We start from the raw sequence: 19,060 nt of genomic DNA, 5'->3' as shown, positions 1-19,060 counted from the left end.
AATCTAGCATAGCGTCCCATTTTATGCATGTTGGTGGCATAGGAAACGCATTGGCATGCGCTCGCTCCGGCGTCCCAATAAAGTTCCTTGGACCCTTGGATGTCGCTGGTGAGTTGCGGAACTGTTTCCTTTCTCTTTATTTTTTCTTTCTTTTTAGTCGCAGCGGTAACATAGAAAACCGTGTGATAGTCGCGAGGGGATCACTGAATCTGTGAGATTGACGACGAATCGGATAACTTCAATGCCTTGGCGCCAAATGATTACGCTATGCCTGTGGATCGGTTATCAGTGCTTTCTGCACCGTTCAGGAGGTTCGCGGGAGCGAAAGCACATCTACGTGTTGAAACACATTTAGCACGCTTGCTGTTTGGCAACTGATGCCCAAATTCATTAGCTACTTTCTCTTAAAAGTTGTGCTTTTAAGTGCTGCTCTTGCCGTCACTGTCAAACTGTTCTTTGTGTAATCCGTTGTATGGTTTTTGTCCCCTTCTTCGGACATGCGTAATCACTTTTGTTGGTCTCTCTGTGGCCTTTTGTCTACAGTGTCACTGCATTTCTTGGCCAAGCTTTTGCTTAGTTTTGGTATATGTGCTGTCATGCCACATGTTCACTCTAATGATTTATTTCACCAAATGCATGAATTGTGAATTGCTCAAAAAAAAAAAAAAGACGTCTTGTACCTGTAGGGTCTCCTGGAAACTCATGCAGAGCTGGAAATGAAAATTGTGCTTCATCCCTGGCCACAGCTTATCGTCACATCAAAACCTTATATCACCATTACACCTCTAGTGTTACGTTCCCTCTCAACAGAAAAAAAAAAAAAAACAGTTGCTGCACTTTACAACGCAAGAATCCATAACCTCATCTTTTTTTCTCTGCCTTCTCAGCACATTACCTTGCCTACTGCACCTACATACTTTTCATCCATGTTTTTCTTTCTGCTTTGGCACCACACCTATGATTCTTTTCTTTTGGCTGGTTGTCAGAGCCATAGCTCCTTTAGTGCCATTGCTATTTTCTCTGCCTTCATGTATTTTATTGCGGTCACTAGCATCAAGTGTCTCTTGCCTGTATTTAAAGAGGTTGTATGTTTGATTCGGAGGGTTACTCCAGCCGAAACGTTTGACAGTAAAATCGAGCTAGTGTGCCTTCCACCGCCACATCATATATATATATATATTGCCATGCTGCCTGCTGGCTCTCGATGTGTGCTACAATATGCGATCGAGCTGATGCGGGAGGAAATTCACAAGGAGGCACTGCTTCCTGCCCAAAGCTATGACACGGCCTTGTGTACAGCGTTAAGACAGAGGCCTTATTGCAAAAACAACGTTTCCTTATTAATTTTTTTACCCTACTCCACCTGTTCAATGCTTGTACACGTTGTCCTGGTCTTTCTGTGTCTTGTTACCTCTTTGATTAAATGAGTAAGAAGGTATAGTCTAATCAGGCTATTATTTTACTGTTGCAACACAGCACTAAAAGATGTGTGTCTCTATGACTTATTTCTATCTTGCATAAGGGTGGGTTCAGGTAAGTCCAGCCAAGCATGTGTGGTGACAATCGTTAATTTTTATTTTGAAAAGTTTGCTTTGCCACCCAAGTGTTGATTACAACGAAATGAATCATAGTTCTGCAAGAAAACGAAAATTGAGCTCACTTCTGTAGTGGAGAATTGCCGAGTATTTAAAAGAGACACTGGGAGGATGAAATCTCATTTCCATGAGTGTGGTTTTGGTGGTTAACTTGGGTGCCGCAAGTTCTGCTGTACACTCTCTCACGTACCGTATTTTCTGAACTCAAACCATTGTGCAAGTCACACTCCACACTTCTCGCAAGTTTCAAAAAACAAAAAAAAAAGTGTGTATAAGTCATACCATTGTATATAACGCATCTATTTTAACTTGGTCAGCATGATGAAATGCAATCGTGCATGTTTGTGGCATACTATGTCACCAACCGCACAAACCGGAAAGCCATGCTCACTTTCTTTATGGCAGTCAGGTCCAAGACTGGCGAAATAGCAACTCAATCCTTCATGACTGACGATGTGCCTGCTTTCTACAGTGCTTGGAAAGAAGTTGTGGGGTGGCCTCAACACTGCCTCTTATGCGCTTGGGCTTGGCATGTGGGCAAGAACAGGCGTGAAGCGCAGGCGTACGAGACGCAAACACGCCTACAAGACAAGAGCCTGAGAGCCTTCACATGCAAGGTATGTTGTCCCAGTGTATAAATAATGTGCCTGATTGTATTAACTGTTCAATTAGGCTCTGTAGACAGCGGTGTAGCATACAGAGTCATTTTTACTAGTAATTACATCACTACTACACTATGACCTTAATCATATTACTCGTTCACGTAACACTTGAAAAATGAAACTATCACAAAGTGCAAATCAAATTTCCCGTAAACATTTTAGCAGTACTTGGAAGTATAGCACTGGTTACTCCATTTTCATGGAAGGGGCTGCTTAGGAATAGATGGGCCATATTAACGCCAATTTCCCTTGGCAGCCACACATTATGTTGCTAATTATACTTACCACATGCTTGGATACCTGTGCCATAACTATACAAGGGCCCCTTCCGTTTAATTAAACTGTTCTGTCAAATTATGGCACATTCCTAAGTGGAATATGTGTCAGCTGTGTGGGATCTATTCATTCAAAGTCTCACTGGTGACATTGTAGCTGTACAAAATTGTAGCGCATGTTTCATTTGCAATAACTACTCTGGTCTTTCCAGCATTTAATCAGTGAAAACAACGTTATGCGTCTCATAGCTTTCTTCACAGAAAAAAATGGCACATCCTGCCTTATTTTTTATTACTGCAATCCTCATCTTAAGAATTACTTTCACATCATTCATTCCTATCATCTCGTATGGACCAAAATCATAAAATGTGTGTTCCTTGTTGTCATGCTAACCAGCACTTTCGTTCATTCATTCTTCAAGCAGTAAATGACGAACCAATTTACTCACCACCATTGTGTTTATTACTGGTTAGGGCGACTTTAAAAGCCAGTGAAAATCATGTTTCGACTCAATATATGTATTTGTAGTATTTGATGTCCCCACTCCATCCTGCAATGCCCTACGGGCCCTAAAGGTATTTCAATAAAATGTATGCAGGAGTGTGCTGAACTTCGCTGTTTTGTGCAGTCCTAGAGGGAAATCTAACAACGCTTTTGAGAGAACAAAGAAAGGACAACAGGGCCGGTTTTGCAGGACAGAATTTGGGAGTGAAAGGGTTAACAGGTGTGACGAATATGAATAATTGAAAACATGCAGTAAATTTTAAAGCTCTGGGCAGTTAAAAAAAGGAACCTTTAGCAAGAAGTGCACAGTCAAAAAAAGCTTTTAATTTCTTGGTTGCTACGCACTTAGGCTTAAAGAACAGCTTGTTTTTCCACAAAGACAGTTTAAGGGTGCACGTAGTCACATGATAGTATTTTTTATATTTTGTGGGCTTTATCTCTTCAACGGAAAAAACAAAACATGCAATGCATATCTTGCTGGAAGCATCTACTTTTGATGTTTCTTACAGTTATCTACAACTCTACTTGACATTCTTATTTTGACACTATAATTAAATATAGGTAATTAGTTTTAATTCACTGAATTGATATCAGGGCATTGAAATATTACTGGCAGCTTCTCAACTGGACTCTGAACCACATGCATTTTGTGTTATTTACATAGGATGATTCATCTTCTTTAAAGCTCTGTGCATGATATAGCTGGCATAGCCTCCATAACCCCTGAATGCTAACCAAAAGTAGTGCCTGGAGGTGCACTTTTGTTCTGCACAAAAAAAAACCACAAAACTAAATGAAAAAACACACATCTAACATAAAACAACATTTAAAATTTCCTAACAGGTATTGGCGGCAAGGAGTTACGGAGTCGCCATCTATCGGAAGCGCCTCGCTGGCGTAGTATGAGGGATCACGCGGCGTGTTCCTCATAGGTTTTGCTGTCAATGCTCACTGAAAACCCCACGCGTGAGCTCTCCCGGACATTTCTGTAAGTACTTTCGAAACGAGAGAAGTTTTTTACTGTCTAAATAATAATCTTGAGCAAACTGAAAGCACAGAATCGTTTACAGACGCTGTCTTTACCGAATACGTACAGTGGACGCCACTGCACGCGGTCCCCACGATGGAGTCTCCCGAACTGGCTTCTTGCGTGAAAGGTAGGTAAACGCTGAGAGCAAACTATGTGGAATATGTTCTTATAGTGTTTGTATAACTAAATGGAGCATAATAGAATAAAGCCTCAATGCAGCGATCGCACGGATTCACAGTGACCGACTGCGCATCTGCATGCTTGTCCACGCACTGTTTCGCTTTCGCCGCGTGCACGTTTTCACACCGTGCCATGAGTTTTAGGACGGAGAATATGAGCATTTCACAGTATACAAGCAACCATTGTTGCGTGGGCGCTATCAAAGCTGTTCAAAAATAATTTCGTTATAGAGACTTCGATGCCTACGGGGAAGGGACTGTGATGTGCCTTCGAGACGATTCAATCTTTTTGTTTTTTCTTTGAAATTCTTGGACGTTTCAATATTATTTCTCGAGTTATGTCACACTGTATGTTTATCGGGTGTTCTCAGCATGCGATTTCCCGCTGCTTCTTTTTTGTAATCCAGTGCATTAATTCATAACACAAACATGACCATATGCCATGCTTTTTTTTAATGTGCTTCTTACCGCTCCCTTTCCACTCCAGTGAACTTGCCAGTATCTATAGCATCAACACGTTTATAGACCAAACCGTCATGACATTAGTCGGGCAGCGGACTCGGGCGAGCGTCTCAGTGCGCATTTTCCGAACATCGCAGACCCGACGCCGTAGCAGAAATCTTCCTCGCGTCTGTGCTTGCTGCATACCCGAGTCGTAGCCGATGACTGTTTGCCGGTTTAATGTTTCGCGAGCCAAGCTTCACGCAGCTTCTTGTCCTGCGGCTATGTGTGAATAAGGCTGACACCGGGCTCTGTTGCGTACGTCCAGCACTGCGGCACCAAGCAGTAGCCTACCATGTTGCGCGGCTTCAAAGGCAGCCACTACCTGTTGTAGTGCTTTCAAGCATTGTAAAGGAGACACTCGAAGCAGGAAAATCTCGCCACTAAATGAGGACCGTAGCGTACGAGGGAATTGAAACTCTCGTTTTCAGCTCGCTTCGGCACTCTCGAAGCAGCCGACGCGGCCGCTATGTCCACGTGATCCCTAATAGCACGTCACACCAACGATGGCACCAGCTTTTTCAGTGGTGGAGCTCGAGGCCAACATGTAATACATGCCAATCCATTGATGGAATATTGCGTTCTGTTCAGTGCCTTTCCTTGATTTTTTTTTTTTTTTTGGTTGAGCCAATCGGTATGTGCCATTTGGTGTGTGCCCAATCTTTGCTAATTATGCAGAGTATCTATGTGCCACTATGACACAAAAGATGCATAATTTTTACATGTAACTAGATCTGTGTTGTGCAAGTATACACATTCCATCATCATTCTTTCCTTGTCAGGCATCATACATTGCCGCATAAACGTCTTACACACGTCTTACACTGTGAATCCATAGGGCTGCCACCTAGGCGGTTTTTCACTGGCACCCAGGTTCTCCCCTGAATCAGCACATGTGTGCATGCGTTTCAGCAGGTTGTATCCTATATTTCTTTTTGCAAGGTAACTGCTGCGGCTGGTAGCATAACAGAAAGCAGGTTAGACAGGGCAAACTTGGTTCCATGTGCTTATTTCATTGATGACGTAACCATGCCGATGAAGTCATTGCTCTCATGTTTCATGCATAAGATGCAAATAAATCCTTATGGATAACAGTAGCAGAATATTTGGTACAACGATGAAATTAGGGTATCATTAGGTAACGCATGCCACTCACAGACTTTCACTGCCATCTTTATTTTGCAGGCCTGTAGGACCATTGCGCCTGCTTCAGATGAGGGGACCCTCGAGAAGGAAACTGAACACTTCTATAAATGGTGTGACCAGGAATCCAAAGATGAACCAGGCCTCCTCAATTTCGAAAAATACTTTGCAAACCATTATGCACCGCAGGCTGAAAGCTGGGCTACATGTTTTAGAAAGAGCTTAGGTATAAACACAAGCACGTGTTTCGAGGCGTTCCACAAAGTGCTCAAGTACTGCTACCTGCATGGCGAAACGAACGAAAGAGTGGACACGTTAATATCAGTACTTCTAAAGCTGACAAGAGATAGGATATTCGACCGCCTTGCAAAATTTGAATGTTGCAGCCTGATCAGACATACAGAAGGCATAAGCATCGAACCTGACCAAGTCAACGGTGTAGCTTTCCATCAGTGGTCAGTCTGTTCACGAACATACCCCAAGACCAAATATGCTGTGATGCTATAGAAAACACATGCAGCAATGCATGCAGATTTGCATACCCCAAATGCAGTCTGTATGCACAAGGCCATGTGTTCTCATGTGGGCAACAAGTCAAGCAGAAACCTCCGTAAGCATGTCCACACCGTGTTTCCTAGTGGAACTGCAAGAAGCAGCGACCTGGAGATCAACATAGGCGATGTGGACATACCAAAGGTAAGTTTAGAGAATATTTATGAAAATTTCAGAATATGATGTACCTTTAGAGCTGCCACAAAATATATCTTAAGCTCCTTCTGTGCAATAAGCATTTCCATTTGGTGGAGAAAACATCCTTTCAAAAAAGTTGCGAACAGTTCCAGAAAGGAAACGGTTCTGCCTTTCGGTGCTTTCAAAGTGGAAACTGCCTAGTCCAGGCGCCTTTTGTGGCAAAGGTGTGTATTCTGTGTGCGAACAGCTATTTTGCGACTCCTAACAGCTGCCTACGGACTACGCTGGACTATGGTGCTGCTTGGATGTTCCCACCAGAGCTATAGAGTGGAGCCTTCCATTCCCACTGAATTCTGGAGAGTGGGAACTAAAAGGTATTAATTCAATGCCTTTTAGCTCGGAATGGTGATGGTTGGACCATTTCCACTCCTGGAGTGGCTGAGCAGATTCATTCCACTCCTACAATATGAGTAAATGAAGCGCTTGCTCTATAAATGCTTACTACTTGCACGGCTCATAACAAAAGCATATTTTTGAATCATTAACAACATTAGAAATCATGTTACGTATTATTACTCAGTCACTTTGAAGAAACGGAATGCATACTTATCTTCTGCAGGATGGTCTTTTTTGTTCATTTATGGCCCTATTTTAAACGGCATAATCTTGAAGACAGTGCCTTTTTAGGTGACTTCAGATGGATTCAGCACACCTGGGTATCTCGTAATCAATTCAAAAAAAAAAAAAAAAAGCAGTGTTGGGTGACTTGCAGATGTCTTATGAACATCAAAATGGAATAAAATGATACCCCTTCATGCTGAGAACATGTAGCAATAATGCGCAACTAAGGATACAATGAAGATTAAATAAAAAATTAGAAGATTTAGCCATAAATGAGCTGGGATGTGAGGGCCTGTGTCGCCTACTAAGTGCCCTCCAACTTAACTGCAACTGCCACTCCCTCTGCTAGATGGTGCGAAGTGCCAGAGTTGGAGATCTATAGGTAACCTAAGCATTGGGGCGTGCGCACTGTCGTGAAACTGGTGCACTGGCCTTAATATATCCCTAGCACAGTCTTAGTGCAGCCCAGTAGCTTATAGTTCATGAGGGGATTTGTAACTGCAATGCAGCAGCTGACACTGAAGAGAGGAAGTGCCAATTTGGCACAGGCACACTTGATAAAATAATTTAAAGATAAATACATGCTCTTCTGATAGGTATGTGTTGCTAAAAAATGGAGACTTATGAAAAAGTCATACAACCTTATTTTTGGCGCTTCGTTGCATGACCAACTATGTTGGGAATAAGTGCAGAAAGTTTAAGTTGAAAAATTCGAAAGGAGTTACGCTTGTTGATGTACGGAAGAAATGCAATAACATGGGTTCTGAGAAAAAAAACAAAATGTGAAAAGCCTGAGGAGAGCTAAAAATTCTCAAGATTTGTAGCTTGCTTGCCCCCTTTCAATTATAATTTTTGTCAGCTTGTGTTGCTCCATCAGCATGGTAACTAGAGGCCCTTGCACTTAGCATATGGTGATTTGTGAGACAGGTTTTGCTTGTGTAAAGGCCAAGTTCCATCTAAGCTTGTTGCAGCACATTAGGTATGCCTCTCTTACCACTGATGAAATGACAGAGCAATGCATAGAGCCAACTTGCGAGTCGAAAGGTGCACATTGATATTATTGGTTGTACTTTCCCATTATGTACCATTAAAAGCACTCGTTCAGATGAAGACAGTGTTTGACAAGTTGCTAACATGTATCATAGTTTCCTTTCAACACAGACCTTCACTCCAGAATACTGCAGTCACACTCAACATTAATTGCCAAGTTTCAGTGCACTTCCTGAACCACTCCCATTGCCAGATCTGTCTACAGTAATTTTGTGTATTTATTCCCACAAAAATTCCATGTCCTTTGTCTTGGCACTCAATGTTGCTATACTGTAGCTACCAGTATAAACGAGGAAATTATGCCATGAAAGCATGAGCCGTTCCACTCTGTGAAGGTGGATGACCAACAAAGCTGTGTAGCACAAGACAAAGAGGTCACACAGAATTTTAAACAAAGGTTTGAGCACATTTATTGTCTTGATCGGTGGTCATTGTGACGAAAGGTATGCACACACATTTACTTTTATACATTCGCGTTCATTCGTGTCACACATTCATTACACTCACTCATTATATACATTTGTGTTTCATTTTGCAATATAGTGAGGCAAAGAATTCGAGACCGAAATTATCGCACTGACTGGTAGTGGGCTATTGCTGCAGTATGAGCAGTAAGAGCAGTATGAGAACACTGGCATGATGAGTGGCAACAGAGCCAGCTGTGGAAGAAGATGACGATGACAAATGTGCAAGCAGTGGCACGAGCCATTGCTGGTGATGGTAGTTTTTGCTCGCACGCTTGATAAAATTTCGCGGAACCTTTGCCCTAAACAGCTTCACTGTAATAAGCACAATGAAAGGCAATATCCAAAGCGCACAAACGCATGCAGTTTCCTTTAAGGCACAAAAAGCATGGATAGCATGCATATTTCAAATTCATATTTCAATTTTCACCATGTGAAAGATTACGTTTACATGCATGGAAACATGTTACAAATGCTTCAAAGCATGAATTACTTGTTAAAGCTTAATAATTAACATAAAATATACTACATAATTTGGGCAATCTAATGGTTTGCTTAAATCCAGTACATTCAGTTTTGCAGACACTAAGTGGGCTCGTATGTTATATGTTTTGAAAGAAACAACACAGGAACGCAATTTTCGCTGTAAAATGTTTTCCAGTGAAACATCTAGTTGGGCAAAAGAACAACCAACATTTTGAAAAAATAATAATAATAAATAAAAACCAGGTTTTTCAACTTGGACTGATTACAAAGCAAATAAGCAGTGATTTTAGCCAATCTGTCTTGCATAGTTCTTTAACAACAACAAAAAAAAAATGTTGCCACGTGATACTGTGTGTACTACACACAACATTCTGTGAATGACAATGTCTCCTTAAAAATAAAAAAAAGAAGCTTCCCACATGTTGCTAGCAACGACTTTGTAACATTGGTTGTAGGCACTCAAAGTTCAATAGTCTCAAGCGAAAATGACAGTGCACAAATGCAAATAAGTAGGTTAAACGGAAAACAATGTATTAGGCAAGCTTGCACGTAATACAAAAGAAAACTCGACAAACTCGATGGTAATAGCAGCTAGCAGTCAGCGTTCACTGGGTCGCATTCTGGTACCTATGCCTGCCCGGTATGCAAGTATTCAAAGTTTTGAATACAAATTGAATACTTAGTATTTGCTATTTGATTCAAGAAATCGCAATTTGAAATTGTAGATTTTTTTTTTTTTCAAATATGTAAGGGGTAACAACACTTATTCCAGGATGAAAGGAGAGAGAATGATAGAGGTGAGCACAATTCCCAATGTCCCAATTCCCAACCACATACCAAAAATCCTCGACTGTCATTTCCTGATGGCTAGTGGAGAATACAAGCATAGCCTGTTAATGTGGAGCAAGTGCATAGTTGAGGTGCCCCCGCAATCAGATTTGCTCAGGCCGGAATAAGTAGCACATTTTTGCAAATAAATGGGCATTAAGATCACTTGCACAAGAATAGATGTTTTCACTGAAACAATTGAAAATGTCTGGCAAATCTGAAGGCACCATTTAGACTGCTATAAACAAAAAAAATGCACTGTAAAATTCTGTACACTAAATCAAATGCAGCTGTTTTCATTCCTCTTCCAGAACTCAAGTATAACATTGTTAAAAATGCTGGGGTACTTAAATGGATAGTGCGTTCCTTGCTTGAAGCACACAGTTGCCACTGATTTTGCATAACTGTAATGAGACGGAGGTCTTGTCGTCCCTGCCATTGTAGACGTGCGTGAGAGCTGGTTACACGCCCATCATGGCAGCCATCTCGCAGATCAGAGCACCAATAAGCGTGTCTCACTCACCATACAGCATCAGCATTGGCACTCCATGGCATACCATGGGCCCTGCTTCATCATATTTGGAATTCATAACATTGATCATGGACAGGACGGTGCCCTTTATCTGATGTTTTTTGGTTAAGTTGGCTATGAGTGAGCAGTATGTACTATTGAAGCAATCTTGGCAAAGTTGCAGGGCTTTCAAGAAAATTTGGGAGTGCCAACCTGAGCCAAGGCGCAGCACATTCTTCAATTGTCCAACTTTTTCTCTTTAGCAACCAAGCATACGGATCTTGCACCTGGTGGTTCGAAGCTACAATGCAAGTCCCAGCACATTGCCTCCAAGATTTTTTAGTGTGTCACAGGCAGACTGCAGTCATTACCTATTCTTGGAGGGCATGCTGAGGAGTTGTGCTATCTGAATGGCACATAACTTCGGGTAACATTCTTTCTTCGCATTCATTCTAATTTAATAAAGTTGCTTTGAGTAGTTCAGCTCCTGGCATTCCTTGTCGCCCCACACATGCTCAGAATGAAGCGTCTGTCGTATGAAATCTTTAAAAGAAGGTTTTGTCATTGATCGTCTGAAGTGGCCTTGTCAAAGCAGATGGTAAATTTGTAGTTGGGGGATTGTGGCACATATAAATGTACATGCGATGGCAATAAAGACTAGTTGTGCGTCAACAACCGTCATATGTGATATGTGTCCCTGTGTGTTTTAGCGCTGCTTTCCCAACCGTTTGGCCATGAACCAACTCGCCCAAACCAAAGTTCTGCTTGGGCAGTCTAGAAATGCCTTGTTTTATTTCTGCCCGATCATGTCGGTGTTCTGATGGTCTATGTTTTAGGTAGCCAGAGTTGTCACTTCCTTGCCTACTGTCATCGAAATCTTCATAGTTCACCTTTGTGGAAATTGAAATTGGCGATTTACTTGTCGCATGGAACAGTGACTAAATACAAATGTCAGCTTCTCACAAGAAAGTATGCAGTGATTCATGCATGTGCACTTTTTTAGCCCAGTGATCCTACCAAGGCAGCTATGTCAGAATAACTTATTATTTGAAAATGAACCAAAGTAACGGGTGAAATGTTCTGTTTCATACTCATTTGAATCACTCTAAGAAGCCCTTCTACTTATGGCTTAACCAGTTATAGTTGTAGTTGGTCAACATGCATGGTCAGGCTAAGGTGTTGCCACTTAGCCAGAAATTTACTGTGATATTAAATTGCACCTTATTGTACAAGAATTTGTGTAGAGCAAGTTATTCTAAACATAGAAAGGCTTCTAAATGCATCCCTTTAACAATTTTTGTACATGTTTAAATCAGTGCAGTACTACAATGAAATACAGCACCAAACAATTAAGAGATCTACAATGACTGAACACGAGAATCCTTTGCCTGGAGCCAATGTTTGGACAAAGGGTCTTGTCTTCATCAGGGCAACAACCGATTTTCACCTAACTCGTCACTCCCAAGGGTCAAGGAAGATAAGCAAGTGCGTAATAGTAAAATGAAGGATATACATAGAAGTGGAAATGTTTGAAGGCAAGGATTACTTTGTGTTAGTAAAAGGGGTGTGCTAATGGTTCTCCTGAATGGGGTTACAAAAAAAAATCGGAACTAGATATGAGCCATTAAATGCAAGTAGGTGTCATTCTGTTGTGTCAGCCCACTATGAAAACCTTCAATGGTAATGCTTGCACTGTCAGCTTTGTGAACAGCTGAAAGTATGTCTTAGTTGTTACCTGTAATGTCTTAACCATGACCAAATCTGGAGCTCTTAATGTTCCACTTGTCCTTTGTGTTTACTATGATATGGTGTTACCTGAAAACACATCTGCCTAGATGGACAACTTTTGCACTGGCTAAGGCTTTGCTTACATTAACATACTCGGGCATTTTAAGCACTATCACAATTTTATGAGCTTTTTGCAATGGGTAACTTTTCCATGATCATCTGTTTGAAATTTGTTTTAACTTCTGATGGTGCTTGCTTGTACAATGCCTCCCAGTATTGCACAACATTTAATATTTAAGGCAGTTGCAGGATAACTGTAGTGACTGATGAAACTAGCCACATGAAAATATTTCACTTTTAATACTCTCTTCATAGTTTAATTTCATATTTAAGTGTTCAGTGAGAGAGTCTATCATTTGAATTGGTGAAACATTAAAATGTGGTCAAATACACTGTGTTACAATTATTATTGGATTGTGCCTGCATTGGAAAAAAAAAAAATTGCTGCAGTACAGTGGGTGGAACACATGGCCCATAAATGTACTGTAATGAACTCAAACCCCAACAGGAATACAGATTTCTTTTTTTTTTTTTCTACAACAAAAGATATATTTTTTTTGGGGGGGGGGTCATTTCTGATTGCTTACTCAGCCATATCACTTATGAGTGATATATATGATGGCTAAATTAATATGTGGTACGTTTCGATATTTTAAGCATGTAGTTTTTAAATATGTACATTAGAACTGACTTGGAAACCTATGGTTGAGGAACTTTGCTAAGCTTCACTTTAAATGGTTAATATGTGTTTCAAGGGTTCATGGCACCTCTATTTTTAATCATCGGTTTGTTGTGACAAGCTAAATGTATCAACAAACATCACGTTCCACTTGTTTCTCTCCTTTCAAGTTAAAAAATAAAGGACCGCACTCACTAATAAAGTAAATTTTGCTTTTAGTGTACATTTATGATTAAACCTGTTTTCCATACATGCTAATACAACTGGGAAGACATTACAGCATGGAGACTATCTGGTTGCTTGTAACTTATGAGAACCATGCAGCTGTAATTGACATCAATATTGGTGACCTTTCCTTTTTATTTGTTTTAAGTTGTACGTAATGAACAGAATTGTGAAAATCTATAGGCCCCGTGCTGATACTAGTAAGCTAATAAATTTGCCAAATAACATTGCTACCCGATTTGTGTGAAGCCAACCTGCAACTTCTCTTTATAAACTTTAGATGTTTAAACAGCAGGTAACATTACGAACCTGACAATAGAGTTGTCATTCTAGAGAGAATCTGGTTCATATTCCTTTGATATTTGATGATATTTCTATTTCGGAACAGGAATCGGAAATTTTACTGATGTCACTTTCCCTTGTTAATAATGTGTGGGCACATCCTACATACTGTATTCTCAATATGCAACTAATGATCCTCCCTCATATTTCTTTGTATAAACATCAAAGATAAAGATTGGAGGATGCTTAAGCTTCGCCTTGAAGAGTGGAACGCGATAGTGTTATCGCACCCCGTTTGCACCGCCCACTCATTCACTCGCCATGCTCTTGAGCGACACAAAGACTTAGTTTTCATATACAACACTTCCAAGTCCACAGCAGAACTTTTTTTTAATTATTTGTTCCAGGAGCACCACACAGACGCATGACTCCTCGCCAGCAGCACGGCACGCATTGTAGGGGACGCTTTCCCACCAGACGAGCTACGGCGCAGCGATCACGTCAGAGGCGTCCCGCATCGGACGCTGCATCTAGGAATGACGCTGTGAACGGAAAGAGGAGCCGCGTCGCCTAAACGTGAGGGTTCGAGTGACGCACGATGGAAGTTGGAAGCGGAGAGAGCGAAAAAACTTATTAAATGCAAGGGTATTGGGGCATCCTCGCACCGGTCCCCGCACAGCCCCAATGCACTCAAACGAGACAAAGGGGAGAAGCGGGTTAGTGGCGCACCACCTGTTGGTGCAGCGCCGTACATTGTGAGGAGGGGGTCTTCTGTGTTTGCCGCAAGATGGCTCTGCGTGTGCGCCAAGTGCAGAAGAAATGTAGCGGAAACGTACTTCGCTACTCGTTTAACTGCTACTTTTGTAATTTACATGCTCATAATTACCGATATAAACCGCAGTATAACTTTCTACGGCATGTTTCTAAGGCAACACCGCATTCAGTAGAGGCACTTTTATCCCGCTTTGAACCATCGAACTCATGGCTGAGTGGCAGCATCTCCGTCTCGCACTCCGGAGATCCTGGTTCGATTTCCACCCAGCCCATCTTGCAAGTTGTTTTTTTATTTATGAATTGCCTTCCACCCGGGATTTGGCACTAATGCTGATATTCCTAACAATGCTATCACATTACAGTCACTTACTGTGGATCTAGCTTCTTTGCGTCTTCCAAGTTTGGCGTCGATGTCTCACTAAGTAGATGCCCCCCCCCAGCGGGGCTCTCTCATACATCTGTACAACAAACGGGGAAAACATGAACTGGATTTACAGGAAGAGGACTCCTACCAAATAGACTTAGCGGAATGCCTTTGCACTTGTGTGATGGGGGGACATAATAGCTCATGCAATTCGGAGGCGTTTAACCATTAAACACATTTAATACTTCTTTATACATACACCTCTGCTCATGGTGCTTCAGTCTCAAGTCACAAAACATTGCATTAGCCTATAAGTCATTATTGCATTCACATAATTTACCATGAGGCCTTGTGAATTTGCATTTAAGCAGAAGGGTTAAACAATTACACAAGCTGTAATTCGAAAGAAAGCAGATCCCATGCATTGTGGGAATCATTGCTATGCGAAGCATTTTGCTGGTAACTGGCTACCCAGCTTCGTTAGGGTTAACGTGAAGCATTACCAGGTAGACCAACATGTTTTTGTAAAATTAACAACTATGTGTGTGACGACAGCAGAAAGACGGCAGTGACCACGATGGTGTGATGCCAACGGCATGATTTCTACTCCAGTCATTCGATGTGAGCTTACAATATGCCGCTTGTTGGGTTCTAGATATGTACAAGACGAGCATACGCAAGAGAGGCATGGATAATTGTGAAGCCATACAGTGACTATGTGTTGCAGAATTGTACGTGTGACGTATGTTAAAACAATGGCGGCTTCACGGGTTTCTCAGTTGAAAGAAGTTTTTTAGAGGGTTTCTTGCAGAGAAAACCACATTGGTTTCTCTGAAAGCAAGCTTCATAGTAGAAAAAAAATTTGTCCAGATTTGTGGATCAAATGCGGGACATTGTGCTAAAGTCAGGTAAATTACAATTTTCCTCTCCGTGTACCCTCCTTCTGTACATATCTGTTTATTCATGGCATGAATTGGTGTCACCACGTGCGTTTGCATGGAGAGCGATGGTTGTGCCAATGTTGTAATAGCCTTACCTTTCCAGTAGGCTCCCATCTGGTCCCACTTCATCCTCAGGTAGTCCCAAGGAACCCAACCCAAGGTAGTCTCAACCGGAACCAGTTAAAAACCAGCTAGGACCAGAAGCTTTTTCTCCCAAAAAAATCCAATCTGCGCAGTCTGAGCCTGCTCAGCGAGCTGCATCAGATTCTTTAAAGGACAAGGAGCCTTTCAAGTGAGCCGGAGGTTAAAAAAAAAAAGTAGTGTTTGTGCATAGCAGGTCTCCAAAAGGTGCAAGCACTTGTTTGCAGGGTTGCTCCACTGCTACAGGTGCGATACTCGACTGTTTTCAACCTTCATAGACAACTTTACACTGCGATTCGTGTTGCAGTATATCACATTTAGCATCTCACATTATAGTATAGGCAGTAACATCTGTCGTGCTTTCAGAAGCTACATACAGATGTTCTGCACTGATGGAATGAGGCTAAAAACTGTAAAGTTACCTGGTCAGTGTGTCCTGGTATAGAAACAAATGAAAGTTCCATTTTGTGAGTCGGGGTACACCTTTTTATAGTTAGCTGATACGTGTGATAAACTCGTCTGCATCCGACGACTGGTGCTTGTTCATGCTCGCAGTACGCAGTGTTTGAGGTAGGGCTCAAGCCTGGGAACACAGCAGACACTCGCAGCCCATAGAAATTCTCAAACCCAGTGAAACACGAAACAACCAATCGGACCAAGTTGAGTTTCTTCCAACAGGCTTGCATAATTTAGCAAAGGCTTTCTTTTGGGCAAAGTCACTTGTATTAGTGTAAATGCATGACAGGGAAACGAACTGAACCAGTTGTAATGGAATTTAGGTGTGTCCACAGCGTTGGAAAGCAAACTAGCAGTGCTGTGCGTAGGGCAGGCGCTCCAAAGTTGGAATCGTTGCTTCTAAAATTTTTTGCCAGCGAATGAACTGACAATGCATTGGATGAGAAAACAGCATTTTCTGCTTGCACCACTAAACTAAAGCATGCTATAAAAACGGTGTTGCCTCGCAGCATAACATGTCATGATCAACTTCCGACCTTGCGAGGCAGTTACCATTCCTGCTACCGTGCCTGCAGACAAAAGTACATGCTGGGCAGAAAACTATATAGAAACAAAAACCAAATGAAACTTAGGTGCACATCACTATAATTTATTAAAGTGCCTGCCTGGATAAAGTACACTCCCCAATTTGAAACGCCGGCAAGATCTATAATATAAACAAAAAGAAAGCAATGGTCTACTCACCGGGAATAAAGAAGTTGACTTAGTGAAGTATTTCCATACCGGTATAGTATCAGTCACTTTTTCCTAACGTGGAGGTTTCTTATCCAACTCGTTCTTCAATGCGCATCGTCTGCTTCTTTCAAGAAATGATGAAATCGTACATTGCTGTGTTACCACCGCAGTGACAAGTATAATAGTACGCAACAAAAGTCTTCTGATAGCAGTCCTTTCTCATTTTCGGGCTTGTGTGCAGCGTCATCACGACGATTTGAGAACTACGAGGCATTCAGCGTATGCTGCGCTAGGACGCCCTCTTTTGCTTCAAACCTAAACCTAGACTATCTGTGTTCCGGCACGGCCGCTAGGTAGCGAGCATTTACTTCGACTCGCGAATAGTCATGTCCTCTGTCGTTCGTCACTTCTGATACCGGTGCTTACTTACCCAAATTTCCAAGCACTGCCACAAACAACAGTGCGGACTCGTGGCAAACGTGAGAGGCAGTGAGACCACCCATCTCATCTTGCACACCATCGCGAGCACTGTGCATCCTTGTAGCTTCATGTATTTCATGTCATATTCAATTGGCTGTGTGTGTGTTCTTGCAAGCAGAAGTAGCTGGGACAATCCAGAAATACTGATGGCATGGCGTCTGGCAACAAAACAGGCAGTTCAGCTTGTCAAGACAGACTTTGCCCTTTAGTTCACTGTAATACTGCCTGCTCTCTATGTCGCTTTCAGAGACATGCTTCTCGCAAACATAGTTGCAAAATGTTAGGGGCGTTAGCTCTCTCTTTCCTTGGAATTGCACGCGCACACAACCACACCAAGTCACTACAGGAACCTTGAAGGTAATTTAATTACCTATTCCTTGCAGGATGCATAGCCACTGCTGCAGTTCAGCACAACATATTTTCACTCTCCTCAAATTTCGCAGATCTTGAAAAGTGCTCGCCTTTATAGCAATGCAAAAAGCGTGCATGCATCTCTGAGAAATGAGCACAATGCGGAAGCCTGTAAGAACAACAGAGACAGCCTGCAAACTGTTAAGAAAACTAAGAGTTTGCTTGTCAGTGCACATCACGCCCTAACTTATTCGGGTGTTGCCTTCCACAGTCACTTATGCACGCATGCGTGCACATCACATGCGAGCAAGTGAATCCGTGGAGCCGGCAGAAGTAGTCTGCTCATCAGGGATACTGTTGGTAGCTTGTTTCACGGTAAGCACGGCACACAATTTGAGCAGTACTAAGCATTTAATGCTGCTAAAATGTCTGTCATTTCTATTTGATGTTATTGATTGAGCTGCGAATATTTACAAAATATGGGACGATATCGCAATAGGTGGTGGTGGCGGTCAAATCCATGCACCATAGAGTGGCGCCCCTCTGTATTTAATATGCGAATCTTAATGGTGATGCTTTTGCTGATTGAATGCGGCAGATGCGACTTTGAGAGCTAAAAACGTGTCATGGACACTGGGTTTTGGACACCACCTATTTCTGTGCATTATGCCCATAGAAAAGTATGCAAATGATGGGAACGCGCCTGCAGTCAACGTTACTAGATTAGCTTCAGTTTTAAAACTCGGTGCCGCTGCGCGGAACCGCCACCCTCCCGCGCCGTCGTGGCGCTGCAGTCGCGCCCGGCTTCACTTCCTCACTTGCCGGCTACGCGGGCGGGCAGGACTAAGTACGCGGTGCAGCGCCGATGTATTCTCTGGTTCGTTGTGGACGGCGAATTTCAGCAAGCATGTCATCCCTAGCCTTCCCCGAGTTTCTTAAGAATATCAGCAGACGATGCCGACGAGAATAGGCCGCTATCGGAACGATGTCGACAGTTCGGCGCACCACTTTTTCTGTGCTCCCAGCAATGCGACGCTTCGCTCGGCGTGAAACAAAGCGATTCCTCGTGCCGACCGGGAACTCTCTGCAAAATCAACGGCACGCACTCGTGCCACTGCTCCCGCGTTCGTCGTCGTCTTCCACAGCTGGCTGCGTGGCCGTTCATCTTTCCAGCGTAGAATTTCACTTCACTTCTGTCGTCGTAATGGGGAGGCCTCGTTTAGGGGGGTATGAGCCACTCATGGTCTTACGTAACGGAAAGATTTAATTTTGAAGAATCACAAGCGGCAAATCGCAGGCGAAGG

General features: G+C 42.4%; 1 long non-coding RNA gene across 5 annotated transcripts; it reads left to right on the top strand.

Annotated features, from left to right (window-relative positions):
- Positions 1-23: 23 nt before the first annotated feature.
- On the top strand, positions 24-11,228 carry LOC129383783 (uncharacterized). 5 transcript variants are annotated; one of them, XR_008611659.2, is made up of 7 exons: positions 24-108; positions 2,068-2,212; positions 3,881-4,025; positions 4,108-4,194; positions 5,933-6,586; positions 6,849-6,954; positions 10,804-11,228. It is a non-coding gene; the product is annotated as an uncharacterized lncRNA (long non-coding RNA). The 5 variants fall into 5 exon arrangements; XR_008611660.2 differs by lacking the exon at positions 24-108 and adding an exon at positions 1,454-1,533; XR_008611658.2 differs by lacking the exon at positions 24-108 and having other exon boundaries at positions 2,131-2,212; positions 4,134-4,194.
- The last annotated feature ends 7,832 nt before the right edge of the window (positions 11,229-19,060 follow it).

This window comes from Dermacentor andersoni, chromosome 9, assembly GCF_023375885.2.
Source record: "Dermacentor andersoni chromosome 9, qqDerAnde1_hic_scaffold, whole genome shotgun sequence".
NCBI classification, from domain to species: Eukaryota; Metazoa; Arthropoda; class Arachnida; order Ixodida; family Ixodidae; genus Dermacentor; species Dermacentor andersoni.
The sequence above is the reverse complement of the archived record's forward strand: the minus strand, read 5'-3'. Positions and strand labels throughout refer to the sequence as shown.